Source organism: Melospiza melodia, chromosome W (genome assembly GCF_035770615.1).
Source record: "Melospiza melodia melodia isolate bMelMel2 chromosome W, bMelMel2.pri, whole genome shotgun sequence".
NCBI lineage: Eukaryota > Metazoa > Chordata > Aves > Passeriformes > Passerellidae > Melospiza > Melospiza melodia.
The window spans coordinates 41,138,531-41,153,516 of record NC_086225.1 but is presented as its reverse complement, the minus strand read 5'-3'; the positions used below and the strand labels follow the sequence as shown (position 1 = coordinate 41,153,516).

At 48.6% G+C, this 14,986-nt stretch overlaps 1 long non-coding RNA gene across 1 annotated transcript in view; it reads left to right on the top strand.

The window, feature by feature from the left end:
- Positions 1-13,580, top strand: part of LOC134431500 (uncharacterized) — a 194,672-nt gene extending 181,092 nt beyond the window's left edge. Inside the window, exon 4 of the long non-coding RNA XR_010031001.1 lies at positions 13,363-13,580. This is a non-coding gene — a long non-coding RNA (uncharacterized LOC134431500). The remainder of the gene's footprint in view (positions 1-13,362) is intronic.
- Positions 13,581-14,986: the final 1,406 nt, after the last annotated feature.

Here is a 14,986-nt window from a genome sequence, read left to right as displayed (position 1 = left end):
AAGAAGAGAGCTGGCAGTAAAATAAAGCTTATGGGTCAAGAGCTGAAAGAGCTGGAGTCACTGCGCCTGCTCTTGTCATCCTTTGGGGACTGGAATTGTAGCTTAACACATCACAGCAACCTTAGGGCTGGTAAAGGCAGTGTATTGTTCTTGCGCCGAGATCACTGTAGGCCTGTGACATGGATGCAGGGGCTGGGTATTGCCACTAATAGTAGAACAGGATGTGTGGAGTGGGGAAAGGGGGCCGCAAGCTTGCGCCTGAAAACCCCGTCGATGGTAGAATATTGCCTGTGCCTGTGATGGCACCTCTTGGGGTGCCGTTGAAATCTCTGTGGGGCTGGGAAGTGGACTGCGGGGCTGGCAATTTGAATGAAAATGGCAAAGGCACTAGACCTGTGAACGGGGCTGCGGGCATCCAGGAGAACTTATGCAGGGGTGTGCAAAGTGACTGGGGACTGCTCGGTGGGAGCTAAAATCACTGCGGGGCTAGCATATGGATGGTGGGGTGGGCTTCCAGAGGCTCGTGCCAGAGCTGAATTGTCGCCGAGCTGGAGCCAAGAGCCAGATGCTGCCATTTGAAGCTGGAGAAACACAGAGCTGGGGCTGGAAGAAGAGAGCTGGCAGTAAAATAAAGCTTATGGGTCAAGAGCTGAAAGAGCTGGAGTCACTGCGCCTGCTCTTGTCATCCTTTGGGGACTGGAATTGTAGCTTAACACATCACAGCAACCTTAGAACTGGTAAAGGCAGTGTATTGTTCTTGCGCCGAGATCACTGTAGGCCTGTGACATGGATGCAGGGGCTGGGTATTGCCACTAATAGTAGAACAGGATGTGTGGAGTGGGGAAAGGGGGCCGCAAGCTTGCGCCTGAAAACCCCGTCGATGGTAGAATATTGCCTGTGCCTGTGATGGCACCTCTTGGGGCGCACTGTGGGGCTGGGAAGTGGACTGCGGGGCTGGCAATTTGAATGAAAATGGCAAAGGCACTAGACCTGTGAACGGGGCTGCGGGCATCCAGGAGAACTTATGCAGGGGTGTGCAAAGTGACTGGGGACTGCTCGGTGGGAGCTAAAATCACTGCGGGGCTAGCATATGGATGGTGGGGTGGGCTTCCAGAGGCTCGTGCCAGAGCTGAATTGTCGCCGAGCTGGAGCCAATAGCCAGATGCTGCCATTTGAAGCTGGAGAAACACAGAGCTGGGGCTGGAAGAAGAGAGCTGGCAGTAAAATAAAGCTTATGGGTCAAGAGCTGAAAGAGCTGGAGTCACTGCGCCTGCTCTTGTCATCCTTTGGGGACTGGAATTGTAGCTTAACACATCACAGCAACCTTAGGGCTGGCAAAGGTAGTGTATTGTTCTTGCGCCGAGATCACTCTAGGCCTGTGACATGGATGCAGGGGCTGGGTATTGCCACTAATAGTAGAACAGGATGTGTGGAGTGGGGAAAGGGGGCCGCAAGCTTGCGCCTGAAAACCCCGTCGATGGTAGAATATTGCCTGTGCCTGTGATGGCACCTCTTGGGGCGCACTGTGGGGCTGGGAAGTGGACTGCGGGGCTGGCAATTTGAATGAAAATGGCAAAGGCACTAGACCTGTAAACGGGGCTGTGGGAATCCAGGAGAACTTATGCAGGGGTGTGCAAAGTGACTGGGGACTGCTCGGTGGGAGCTAAAATCACTGCGGGGCTAGCATATGGATGGTGGGGTGGGCTTCCAGAGGCTCGTGCCAGAGCTGAATTGTCGCCAAGCTGGAGCCAAGAGCCAGATGCTGCCATTTGAAGCTGGAGAAACACAGAGCTGGGGCTGGAAGAAGAGAGCTGGCAGTAAAATAAAGCTTATGGGTCAAGAGCTGAAAGAGCTGGAGTCACTGCGCCTGCTCTTGTCATCCTTTGGGGACTGGAATTGTAGCTTAACACATCACAGCAACCTTAGGGCTGGTAAAGGCAGTGTATTGTTCTTGCGCCGAGATCACTCTAGGCCTGTGACAGGGATGCAGGGGCTGGGTATTGCCACTAATAGTAGAACAGGATGTGTGGAGTGGGGAAAGGGGGCCGCAAGCTTGCGCCTGAAAACCCCGTCGATGGTAGAATATTGCCTGTGCCTGTGATGGCACCTCTTGGGGTGCCGTTGAAATCTCTGTGGGGCTGGGAAGTGGACTGCGGGGCTGGCAATTTGAATGAAAATGGCAAAGGCACTAGACCTGTGAACGGGGCTGCGGGCATCCAGGAGAACTTATGCAGGGGTGTGCAAAGTGACTGGGGACTGCTCGGTGGGAGCTAAAATCACTGCGGGGCTAGCATATGGATGGTGGGGTGGGCTTCCAGAGGCTCGTGCCAGAGCTGAATTGTCGCCGAGCTGGAGCCAAGAGCCAGATGCTGCCATTTGAAGCTGGAGAAACACAGAGCTGGGGCTGGAAGAAGAGAGCTGGCAGTAAAATAAAGCTTATGGGTCAAGAGCTGAAAGAGCTGGAGTCACTGCGCCTGCTCTTGTCATCCTTTGGGGACTGGAATTGTAGCTTAACACATCACAGCAACCTTAGGGCTGGTAAAGGCAGTGTATTGTTCTTGCGCCGAGATCACTGTAGGCCTGTGACATGGATGCAGGGGCTGGGTATTGCCACTAATAGTAGAACAGGATGTGTGGAGTGGGGAAAGGGGGCCGCAAGCTTGCGCCTGAAAACCCCGTCGATGGTAGAATATTGCCTGTGCCTGGGATGGCACCTCTTGGGGCGCACTGTGGGGCTGGGAAGTGGACTGCGGGGCTGGCAATTTGAATGAAAATGGCAAAGGCACTAGACCTGTGAACGGGGCTGCGGGCATCCAGGAGAACTTATGCAGGGGTGTGCAAAGTGACTGGGGACTGCTCGGTGGGAGCTAAAATCACTGCGGGGCTAGCATATGGATGGTGGGGTGGGCTTCCAGAGGCTCGTGCCAGAGCTGAATTGTCGCCGAGCTGGAGCCAATAGCCAGATGCTGCCATTTGAAGCTGGAGAAACACAGAGCTGGGGCTGGAAGAAGAGAGCTGGCAGTAAAATAAAGCTTATGGGTCAAGAGCTGAAAGAGCTGGAGTCACTGCGCCTGCTCTTGTCATCCTTTGGGGACTGGAATTGTAGCTTAACACATCACAGCAACCTTAGGGCTGGCAAAGGTAGTGTATTGTTCTTGCGCCGAGATCACTCTAGGCCTGTGACATGGATGCAGGGGCTGGGTATTGCCACTAATAGTAGAACAGGATGTGTGGAGTGGGGAAAGGGGGCCGCAAGCTTGCGCCTGAAAACCCCGTCGATGGTAGAATATTGCCTGTGACTGTGATGGCACCTCTTGGGGCGCACTGTGGGGCTGGGAAGTGGACTGCGGGGCTGGCAATTTGAATGAAAATGGCAAAGGCACTAGACCTGTGAACGGGGCTGCGGGCATCCAGGAGAACTTATGCAGGGGTGTGCAAAGTGACTGGGGACTGCTCGGTGGGAGCTAAAATCACTGCGGGGCTAGCATATGGATGGTGGGGTGGGCTTCCAGAGGCTCGTGCCAGAGCTGAATTGTCGCCAAGCTGGAGCCAAGAGCCAGATGCTGCCATTTGAAGCTGGAGAAACACAGAGCTGGGGCTGGAAGAAGAGAGCTGGCAGTAAAATAAAGCTTATGGGTCAAGAGCTGAAAGAGCTGGAGTCACTGCGCCTGCTCTTGTCATCCTTTGGGGACTGGAATTGTAGCTTAACACATCACAGCAACCTTAGGGCTGGTAAAGGCAGTGTATTGTTCTTGCGCCGAGATCACTCTAGGCCTGTGACATGGATGCAGGGGCTGGGTATTGCCACTAATAGTAGAACAGGATGTGTGGAGTGGGGAAAGGGGGCCGCAAGCTTGCGCCTGAAAACCCCGTCGATGGTAGAATATTGCCTGTGCCTGTGATGGCACCTCTTGGGGCGCACTGTGGGGCTGGGAAGTGGACTGCGGGGCTGGCAATTTGAATGAAAATGGCAAAGGCACTAGACCTGTGAACGGGGCTGCGGGCATCCAGGAGAAGTTATGCAGGGGTGTGCAAAGTGACTGGGGACTGCTCGGTGGGAGCTAAAATCACTGCGGGGCTAGCATATGGATGGTGGGGTGGGCTTCCAGAGGCTCGTGCCAGAGCTGAATTGCCGCCTAGCTGGAGCCAAGAGCCAGATGCTGCCATTTGAAGCTGGAGAAACACAGAGCTGGGACTGGAATAAGAGAGCTGGCAGAAAAATAAAGCTTATGGGTCAAGGGCTGAAAGAGCTGGAGTCACTGCGCCTGCTCTTGTCATCCTTTGGGGACTGGAATTGTATCTTAACACATCACAGCAACCTTAGGGCTGGTAAAGGCAGTGTATTGTTCTTGCGCCGAGATCACTCTAGGCCTGTGACATGGATGCAGGGGCTGGGTATTGCCACTAATAGTAGAACAGGAAGTGTGGAGTGGGGAAAGTGGGCTGCGAGCTTACACCTGAATACCCCGTCGATGGTAGAATATTGCCTGTGCCTGTGATGGCACCTCTTGGGGCGCACTGTGGGGCTGGGAAGTGGACTGCGGGGCTGGCAATTTGAATGAAAATGGCAAAGGCACTAGACCTGTGAACGGGGCTGCGGGCATCCAGGAGAAGTTATGCAGGGGTGTGCAAAGTGACTGGGGACTGCTCGGTGGGAGCTAAAATCACTGCGGGGCTAGCATATGGATGGTGGGGTGGGCTTCCAGAGGCTCGTGCCAGAGCTGAATTGTCGCCGAGCTGGAGCCAAGAGCCAGATGCTGCCATTTGAAGCTGGAGAAACACAGAGCTGGGACTGGAATAAGAGAGCTGGCAGAAAAATAAAGCTTATGGGTCAAGAGCTGAAAGAGCTGGAGTTACTGCGCCTGCTCTTGTCATCCTTTGGGGACTGGAATTGTAGCTTAACACATCACAGCAACCTTAGGGCTGGTAAAGGCAGTGTATTGTTCTTGCGCCGAGATCACTCTAGGCCTGTGACATGGATGCAGGGGCTGGGTATTGCCACTAATAGTAGAACAGGATGTGTGGAGTGGGGAAAGAAGGCCGCAAGCTTGCGCCTGAAAACCCCGTCGATGGTAGAATATTGCCTGTGCCTGTGCTGACACCTCTTGGGGTGCGGCTGAAATCTCTGTGGGGCTGGGAAGTGGACTGCGGGGCTGGCAATTTGAATGAAAATGGCAAAGGCATTTGATGGGGGTCTCAGAGCAGCACCAGGTGTGAGTGTGAAGATGGTGGGGGCTCAGAGCAGCCCAGGTGTGAGTGTGAGGATGAGGAGTAGCTCGGAGCAGCCCAGGTGTGACTGTGAGGATGATGGGGGCTCGGAGCGGCCCAGGTGTGAGTTGTTATGATGAAGGGGGTTCCGAGCAGCCCAGGTGTGAGTGTGAGGATGATGAGGGGCTGGCTCATGCCGGGGCGAGGCTGTTTTAGGGTGAGGCTTTGCCTCAGCTCTCTTTTGCATGGAGCAGCTGAGTGGAGGGGTTTATGGGCCGCTCCCGGCGCTGTCTCATGGAAGGACTGCGAGAGCTTTCCGCAGGGTCGGGGGGAACACCTGGATCCGCGCTTGGGTTCGTGGAGCATCGCTTAAAGGAGGTGCCGAGGGACGAATCTTTGTGCCGGGGAGCAGCAGCCGAACAGGTGAGCCCGTGTGGGTTTGGAGCGGGGAATTTTCTCCTTCCCCTTTGCAATTTCATCTTGCCAGTCCCTCCCCGGTTCCCCATGAACAAAAATGGAGCTTATGAAGACAAAAGGAATTAAGGAGAAGGAAGTAGCTCCTCTTCTTTTATTGTCTGCATTTGAACAGAAGGGATCCCTCTTGACTTGTGGTTTTAAGGGTGTTGATTGCAGGAAAAGCTGCCTTTTCCAGGCTGTTAGGGGTATCACAGGGGTGACAGGGAATCCCTGTGTTCTATTTTAAGGGGAATGGGAAAAGTATTCTTGTGGTGTTATGGGTTTGATTTGAAGGCAGCCACCCCGTTTTCATCACCCTCGGGTTTAAATGGAGGGGGCAGCCCTGGTGTCCCTCCTTTTCAAGGGTTTGAATGGAGGTCGAAATCCCCCTTTCCCCTCAGTCGAAGGCTTTCATTTGAGGAGCACCCCTTTTTTCTGCTGTTGTAGGGGGTGAAATTTTAGGGGAGAACGCATTTCTTTGCCCTTGTTGAAGTGAGGTGAGCCCGCCTGCGGTGTCAGTTTCGGGGTTGGCTTGCGGGAAGCCGCAGCTCCGGCAGCGTTTGCAGGGCTGCAATGGGGCTGTGCCGCTGCATTGGAGGGCGCTTCTCGTGCCCGCGGCCCGGCCCGGAACGTTCCTGGCCCGGAACATTCCCGCTCGGGAGCGCTGCTGGCATGGCCCAGGCAGCTGCCGGGGCGCACAGGGGATTTGGCGCGGCTGGGCGGGCCAAGGGCGGCAGTGGCGGAGCCGCGCCGGTGCGAGCCGTGCGGAGCCGAGCGGAGCCGGGCCGGGCAGGCCAAGGGCGGCAGAAACGGCGCGGGCGCTGCTGCGCCGGCCCGGGCGGTGCCGGCCGCTCTGTCCGCTTTGGGCGCGGGGCTCGGGTGCCGCCGGCCCCGCCGGGCCCGGTGCCAGCTCCGCCGGGCACGGGCAGCGGGTGCGGCTCCCCGGAACGGCGCCGGCCCCGCGTGCCGGAGCAGCCGCCGCAGGAGCCGCTTTCCTGCCGGGAGCCGCGCTCCGTGCAGGGCCGGCAGCGAGCGCCGGCTTCGGCCGCTCAAAGTTTGGCGGTGCCATGGTTCGGAGGCGCTTTGGAGGCCTTGATTGCATCGCTGGGTTCGGTTTGCAGCGGGTGTACGCTAAGGAATATGGTGTTCTTCCTGAGCGGCACGGTTCTCGGTGCCGGTAGGGATGATAAAGGTTCGTTTTGGATTGAGTTTTTTAGTCGGATTTTTTTTTTTTTCCCGGGGTATTATGTTTAGAAGGGCGCGCAATGGTTTTTACGGGTCGTAGCGTGAAGCAGCGGTTCGCATTTTAATTCTGTTGCGGTGGCTTTTGTTAGCGTGAGTGTGTAGTGTTTGTTTTGGGGGGCTTGAGGTAGCGTCGTGTCGTTCATTGCAGCGGGTTTTTAATCTCGATAATTGCATGTGTGTTTATCGTCTTCCAGGGTTTTTATTTATTTGGTTTGTTTGATTGTAGTGTATGTTTTATGGTTACGGGTAATTTGGGGGACATTGTTTATGGTTACGTTTGTCTTTAGTCTTTGTGTTTGTTTCTAGGTGGTATTTTTATTTTGATAGCTTGAGGCACTATGGGTTTATTCAGTTGGGAATAATTTTTTTGTTGTAAATTTAAGTCTATTTGGTTTTGGGGCTTTTTCTTTTGTGTGTCCTTTGATGAATTTGGTTGTTGTTTTTCAGTTTTAGTTTTGGGAATATGGGTATTTACATGGTGGGTCTTTTTAAGTATTTATTTGGGTAGTTGTTTTCTTAGTTTTTAGGGGTTGAGATTTTTTTTTTCCCATTTCGTTAATTAGTTCGGTTTTTAAAGTTATTTTTACACAGGATTGGTTCTTCTTTGAGTTAGTGTAGAGGCAGAATTTTGTTTATTTTTTTTAGTAACATTCAGGATCATTGGCACTGTTTGGAGTTTATTAGGCTGGTTTCATTTTTTTCAGTAGTTTCTGTGATTTGCTGTGTGTGTTTCAATAGGGTTTCCTTTTATTTTGGTTCCATTTTTCTGACCTGATGAGAATTGTTATCGAAAAGAGCGTTGTGTGGTTTTTTTGCTGGCAGTTGCTTGGCTGTTGGAGGTGTCTTGATGTTTTTGGAAGATATTGGTGGGAATTCGATGCTGTTTGTCATTTTATTTAGGAATTGCATTTTAAATGTTACATTTAAGTGTAACGCTAATTAAACAAAACAAATATATGTATTGAAGTGAGAATAAAAATCCTAAAATGTAAATCAAATCGAATATATTAAAAAAATCCATGTAACATATATCATTATATATTACAATAAGATATAATTTTAATACAGGATATGATGCATGTTTATAGATGTGTAAAAATAGATATTAGAAATAGAAACCCCAATCAAAAAATAAATATAGAAATGTATGACAAATATATGCAGACATATCTAGAAATAGAAAATATTCATAAATATAGAAAAATAAAAATTGATATAATACATAATGCAAGTAACACTGTATATAAAGTATTATAACATATTATAGGAAATATGTATAAAGTATTTCTAAATACAGTACATCAATATGTTATAGTATTTAACAAATTATAAACATACATATCAAAATTATAAATATATATATATTTTTAAAAACAGTTAAATAAAGCAGGTTTTTTATTTGCCAATAGGCAGGTTTTGATTTTAAAAATTACAAATACAAACAATATAAAGGTGGTAATCTAAGTATAGTAATATGTCATAAATACATCTAGATATGTAAAATTTAAAATTAGAGGAAAAAATTTGGTATAGGAGTAGATATGACAAGGAATTTAAATAAGCATTTAAATAAACTTCTGGAATTTTATATATATTATATATTATGATTATTGCGTCAAAAGAGACAATAAATATAAATCTGAATATAATTATACAAAGTATAAATTATACTATTTCAATGTCGCTTAAAAGAAAGGGCTTTTTTGTGTTTATTTGTTTACTGATGGGGTTTTTATTTGGAATAATGGAACTGGTATAGAAATATAAATCTAAGTATAGAAATATGCAATCAGTATATAAAGATATATATGAAAACACAAGAGATAAATAAATATCAATAATAGGAATAGACGTAATGAACTATATCAATTACTTAACGCATCAATGTCCGGTATAAATATGCATGTGAATGTAAATATAAAAAATAGAAATATAAAATATATTTCAAGATGGTTTTAAAGGAAGGGGGCTTTTTTGGCTCTTGTAGGGTAAGAGGCAGGTGTTTGGCATTTATTTTAGAGGATTTTTGAGGGCATCGCAGCTGGTCTTCTGCCCGCCTTCCCCGCCCGCCCCAGAGCGCGGCAGCAGCGCAGCCCCCCCGCACAGGCAGCCGAGGGGCGGCGGCCATGACGCGTCTCTGCCGCGGCGCAGGCGCGATCGCGACCTTGGCAGCGGCTCGGCCGGGACGCGCTCGAGCGTCCCGAGATGGCGGCACCAAGGGCGGGAGAAAGGAGCCGCGCGGCCCGTGCCCCGGACCGGCTGTTGGGCACCCCGAGGCCGCAGCGGCGGGATTGTCCGTGAGGTACGCAGTGCCGAGCCCACGGGCTGTGGGCTCAGCGGCGCCGTGGGCGGGCGGGTTCTGGGGGGCCGCTGACGGGCATTGGCGGGGGCGCTTCTCTTGGCCGAGGTAGTCGTGGTACGTCCTGTGCTGCTGGAGAGGGGTTTTGTACTGGAAAAGCTCATTTCATTTGTCCGAATGAAAATAAGCTGCCCAGTATGGCCAAGCAGACAGCAGTAAGACACTTGCTTTGGTAGAGAATTCAGTGCTTCAAAGTGGGGGGTTTATTTCATTTTAGCATGGATGACTTAATAGTCGTGACAATGCCAGCGTTACAGCCAACGTTATCAGACAGATGTGGGGGAAAAAAATACACTGATATTCCTGTGCTGGCACGCATCTGTAGCTGGGAAACAGCAGAGGAGCTGCAGTGTACAGCTGTTAGCAGCAAATTGGGGAAGAACTGGTCTGGTGAAATTTGGGGTTCAGGTTGAGGATTCATCAGTGGCTGTCAGAATGGCTCAGTGACTCTCTGCCAGGCTGGTGTGGCCTCAAAGGCTGCCCCTGCTGCTGGCAGAGTGTGTGGAGCCTCTGCTGAGCAGGCAGTGGCATCCCCCCAAACACCTTCTCACAGCAGGGACGGAGATGGACCCAGCCCAGCGCGTGGAAATGGATCTCTCCAGCTGAACGCTCAGGTGAAGCGAGCAGAGAGCGTGCCCAGCATGAACCAGGTGACCTGCACATCTCCAGGGTAATGATTCTTGCACCTTCAGAGCCACAGTATCGCTGAGCTTTTTTTTTTCCCCAGGCTTTTAATCACCTCTCAAACAGACGAATACTCCCCTTGGAGGCTGCTGTGCCCTGTGCACCGGGGAGCCTGGCAGGTGGCCCCGTTGGTGAGAGGAGGGCAGCTGCAAGCAGGCAGCCCTCAGGAAAACACGGGAGTTTCAGTGCTTTCTGATGCCTGAGGAATGGGGAGATGGCCTGAGCTCAGCAGGAGTTAAGCGCGGCCATACAGAGGCCTGGCTGTTATGATTTAAGATTGCTTATTGAATGTCTGTAGTTTCTATAGATATTTGTATATCTGTCAAAGTAGGATATAGAGCCTTGTGCAGGAGAAAAAGAACTCTTTATGTAAGATATGACCTGGGGGGGCATCGTGCCAGGCTATCCCTTCCAGATTTGGAAGGCTTCAGTGTTTTGTGTGGCGTGATGGGAAGTTTTGAAAATTAAGATTTTCTCTTTGGTGCAGGTCAGATGGGTGACGCCTGGCAGCTCGTGCACTGCCACTGTGCTAACCTGTGTGCCTTCCCTCCCTGCTCCACAGGCAGAGCAACACGGGAGCAGCAGGGAGAGGTGGCTTTGTCCTGGAGGATCCAGGAGCTCGGGGTGGATATCTGAGCCTGCAGCTCCAGGCTGCCGCAGGACCCAAGGGCTGCACACACCCAGAGCGTACAGGTACTCTCAGAAACGTGGGCTGTCGTGGCTGAGCCCTCAGGAGCTGGGAGAAGAGCAGTAACTTCCAGCCTTTTCTTTTGTCTGCTGTTCCCGTGTTCAGTCAGTCTGATTACTTCTGGGCATTTGCCCAGCAGGGTGCGAAATGCTTCAGGGGCTAAAGGGGGGGGAAAAAAGGGAAAAAGAAGCTATAATGTAAACCTCAGGAGGGAGAAGACATCTGTCAGGACAAACTCTTAAGAGAAATGGGCTGAAGAATACTTGTTTACTCAATCTTCCGTATCTGTAGCTAGTTCAAAGAGGTCTCGAAGTCCTTCCCATTAGCAGAGCAAAGGAAGAACAGAAAAGCTCTCAGCCTAAGCCATTAAAAGCAGCAGCAGCAGCAGCTTTGTGTGCTGGAGTGTGGCAGGCATTCCTAGGTTGGCTTTTTAGTTTTGCATCTAGCACTGGTAGAGGAAAGTTCTTTGCAAGGTGATAGTTCCAGCCTTGTATTGAAATGTGAGCAAAGAGGAACTTTCTCAGTTGGATTTGGGTTTATTCACAGCACTTGTGAACAGAGTTAACATTCAGATAACATGTGCAGGGAGTGTGCTGCGGGTTACCACAAGTGACAAAGGAAGTGGGACAGGGACAGGGCACTTTCCCCTTCAAGGTACTGTTTTTTTCTGGAAGAATGATGTGAGAGCAGAAAAGTTGCAATGGCATTGCAGTTCCCTGCACAGAATATACCCAGGGAGGTGAAGCACAGCCCAGTGGTGCCATTCACTGGCACCACAACTGGGAGCATCAGTGAAGTGAGGAGCACTGAGGAGCTCTCCCCTCTAGCAAACACAACAGTCATGTCAACCAGTGTCACCCTTTTCCAGACCACTGGCATGTCCTTGGGGACAATAACCTGTGTTTTTTACAGCCAGGTCTTCTGAGCTGCTGCTCACAGTGAAAAGAAACTTGTGTACAGGCACTCTGCAAAATTGCCACCTCAGATGCCACTGAAGCACAGCTTTGGCTTTCAGGCATTTCCCCTGCAAGCTGTCCCTTGTGGCGTTTCCGCACTGGATTCATTGTAAATTCATTCCTCCCATTTTTTATTTGTAATTTCCAAAGAATATCAGTTGGCTTTCACGGCCTCTTCAGGGCTCCCCAAGCTTCATACCACACCTAAATGCTCGTTTTCACTGCCTGAAGGGCTTTTCTGGCCCGAATGATTCTATGAATTTGGCCTGTACTTTAGCTTAAGGGGAAAGCTGTACATTGATTGCATTTTGGAGAAAAAGATTTGACTGTCCAGCTGTAAATTTATCTTGTGCTTTGTCTTCCAGGTTCACTCGCATTGTAATTTGCAAATGGCACGGCAAATGCCACGAGAGCAGCTGGTGAAGGTGGCTCTGAAGCAATGACAAGAATGTGCTGCAAAGTTGGGTCCAGCAGTCCAGCTTCCCGACATGGTAGGGCAGACACACCTTTTGATAAAGCATCAAACGCTGTAATTTTTATTCTTTGTGTTTGTCTGTGCTCCCATTCTGATCACCCCTTGAAGTATTATTTTTCAAAATGATATCTAGGAGAGAAATCATGTTTATTCAGGGGCAGCCATAATTTTCATCTGTTTCAAATGCACCGGGTGTGTTTTAAGCCCTGCACACACAGCGAGAGCTGCAGAGCTTGTAGTGCAGTTCACTGCAGCACTGATTTATTCTGTATTCCAGTAACCGTGCGCTGGGGTGCCAGCTAGGCTCAATAGCAGGAGCGGGAGAAGCAGACCCGAGAGGTGCTTTGGGTGGAGCCCAGCCAGGTTTCAGGCAGCCTGCAGAGTCTGCCCTTGCAGTACACACCGGTCTGCTGTTGCCATCTGCTGGAAAAATCCCTAATGGATATTTCCAAACGTGGGGAGGAGCATCTGCTCCTGTCACGGAACTGCTGGGGGCTCTTTGCCCTCGAGCTCCGTGCAGTCTGCCCAAGAACAGCGTGTGCAGCAGGCTGTTAGTGCTCTCTGCAGGGTGAAGCACCTTCAGCCAAGGTCAGTGCAAGAGCAAAACAATCCTGCCAGCAAAGCCTGCTACTAGAGAGGCAAACAATTATCCTTCCAAAGGAATTCATCCTTCTTCTCCCTTGCAACTCTCCTGTTTCATCACACCACAGAGTGGTTTGGGGTGGAAGAGATCCTGAAAACGACCTAGTTCCACCCCTGTCCTGGGCAGGCTCACCTTCCTCTCGGCCAGGGTGCTGTGCTGTCACAGATCAGGTGACAGATCTGTGGAAATTGTAATGATATTATTAAGGCGCGTCTCTTATCGCCTTGCCCTTTGTGAAGCCCGAGGCTGTCTTGTCCTAGTTTAGCTTTCTGATGTGGAGGAACAGAACTGCCACCTGATCTAGAATTTGGAAAAGACAAAAACCTGCTTTGCATCCTTGTGCCTGGAAGTCATTGTGACCCAGGGAAGTGAGGGAGGGGCTGGCTGAGGTCACTGAGGCTCTGAGATGGAGGTGAGTTTGCATTCCAGTTTATTGGAACGGAGGCTCATCAGAAGTTTCCTCGGCTATCCAAGGCACAGAGCCCTGGAGCCGAGTGAGCCTGAGCTGCTGCATGCTTGCTGTGAGCTTTGGGGTGAGCGTGCATCATTGCAGGCCTGGGATGGATTGAAATGCGCTGAGGAAACCAGAGGGGGGGAGGGAGGGAGGGAGGGAAATGCTCTGTTAACATGTGCCAATTCTTCTGTCAGACTCATCACGGCGGGACAGCGTGAGGACTGAAAGTGTAAGAAGATGTGGAGGGAAACAGAGAATCTGACAGGAGCAGCAAACGCACGAGTGCACGAATTTTGCTTTTTTGCTTGGATGTAAACTCAGGAGTTGAAAGGAATTTGGGAGTGAGAAGGGACATTTCAGAAGGAGAAGAAGAAAAAGAAGTTGTTGCTACAGTCCTGGCAAAATCTTTTGTTCTAGCTAATAAAAGAAGTTAGTTTAAAAAGCAAAAAGGAAAAAAATGTAGTGTTTTTTTTTTACTTCACTATTATATTCATTGGTGGTATATGGTGTGTTGTTTTATTTCTTGGTATTATTAACTCTGTGTAAATTGTTTTTTGAGTGAAGCTGACTTTCTGGATGGGTTGGTTTGTATTTGAGGCAGGATTAATTTCAATAGGATTCTTTCATAGGTTTCTGATGGGTATTACTGGGATTTTGGTTTTGTTTACTGTATGTATAAACATAGAGCTTTGGTAGGGCCAGCTGGGCTGCTGGAATTTTGGGTGTGAATTTATTAGATGGCTTTTGTTAAATGCAGTTTTTAATTTTTGAAATGTTTTTCAATGTAGTGGTCTTAAGGTGGTTTTTAAGAATTCATTGTATTGTTTTATCTTGTTTGTAGTTGGTGTATGATAAGGGATGTGGTGTGAGTTCTTGAACGCTATGGTTTTGGTGTTCCTAAGTTCTGATTTCTTTCTGGTTCGATAGTTTTTTTTATTTTTATTTTTTGGGACAGGGGCATTTATATGGTGGGTTTTTATAGGCAATACATTTTTTAATTTAGGTAGTGATATTTTTTAGTATTTTAATGGTTTAGGTTTTTTATTTTCATGGTTTTTATTTTTTTAATTTTTTCAAATAACTTTTATAGATTATAGGTTATTATTTGTGCATTAGCATAAAGGTAGAGCTTTGGGGACTTTTTTTAGTAATGTTTAGGGTCAGTTGTACAGTTTTGAGTCTAGTGAGTTGGTTTGATTTAATTTTTATTGGGTGTTTGTTTTTATTAGCAGTTGTGTCATTTTCGGGGTGTATTTGAGTTTTTTGGGGTTTTTGAGGTACTGGTTTAGGAGGAAGTTTATGATGAGCATGTGCGGAGGTTTTGGGCTACTTTATAGTGGGATTTAAAATTTATTTACAGTTAGGTTTATTTGAGTTTTTATTAGGGTTCAATGAGGTTGTGGGATGTTTGTTCCGTTAGAAATAGGTTTTGTTTTGATGTGCTGCGATGGGATGGGCGTGTGCTGCGTGCCGGTGCTGACAAAGGTACAGTATTGTTGTGGTTCTGGTGTGTCGGGTTAATGAACTTCTATGGTTTAATATAGAGATGAAAATAGAAATAAATATAAATTTAAAAATAAATCTAAAATTAGAGTGGTAAATATAAATATAGATAACAGATACATACATAAAACTATAATATATGGTATATAATTGGAACATATATAGGTCTATTTTATATAGATATATATACACAAAGATATATAAATATAGATTGTAAATATAAAAATATTTAAATAGAGTTAAAGTAAATTGGGGTTTTTTTTTAGGTTATAGGCTGGGGTTTTTAAATAAATGATAGAAATAAAATATAAATTC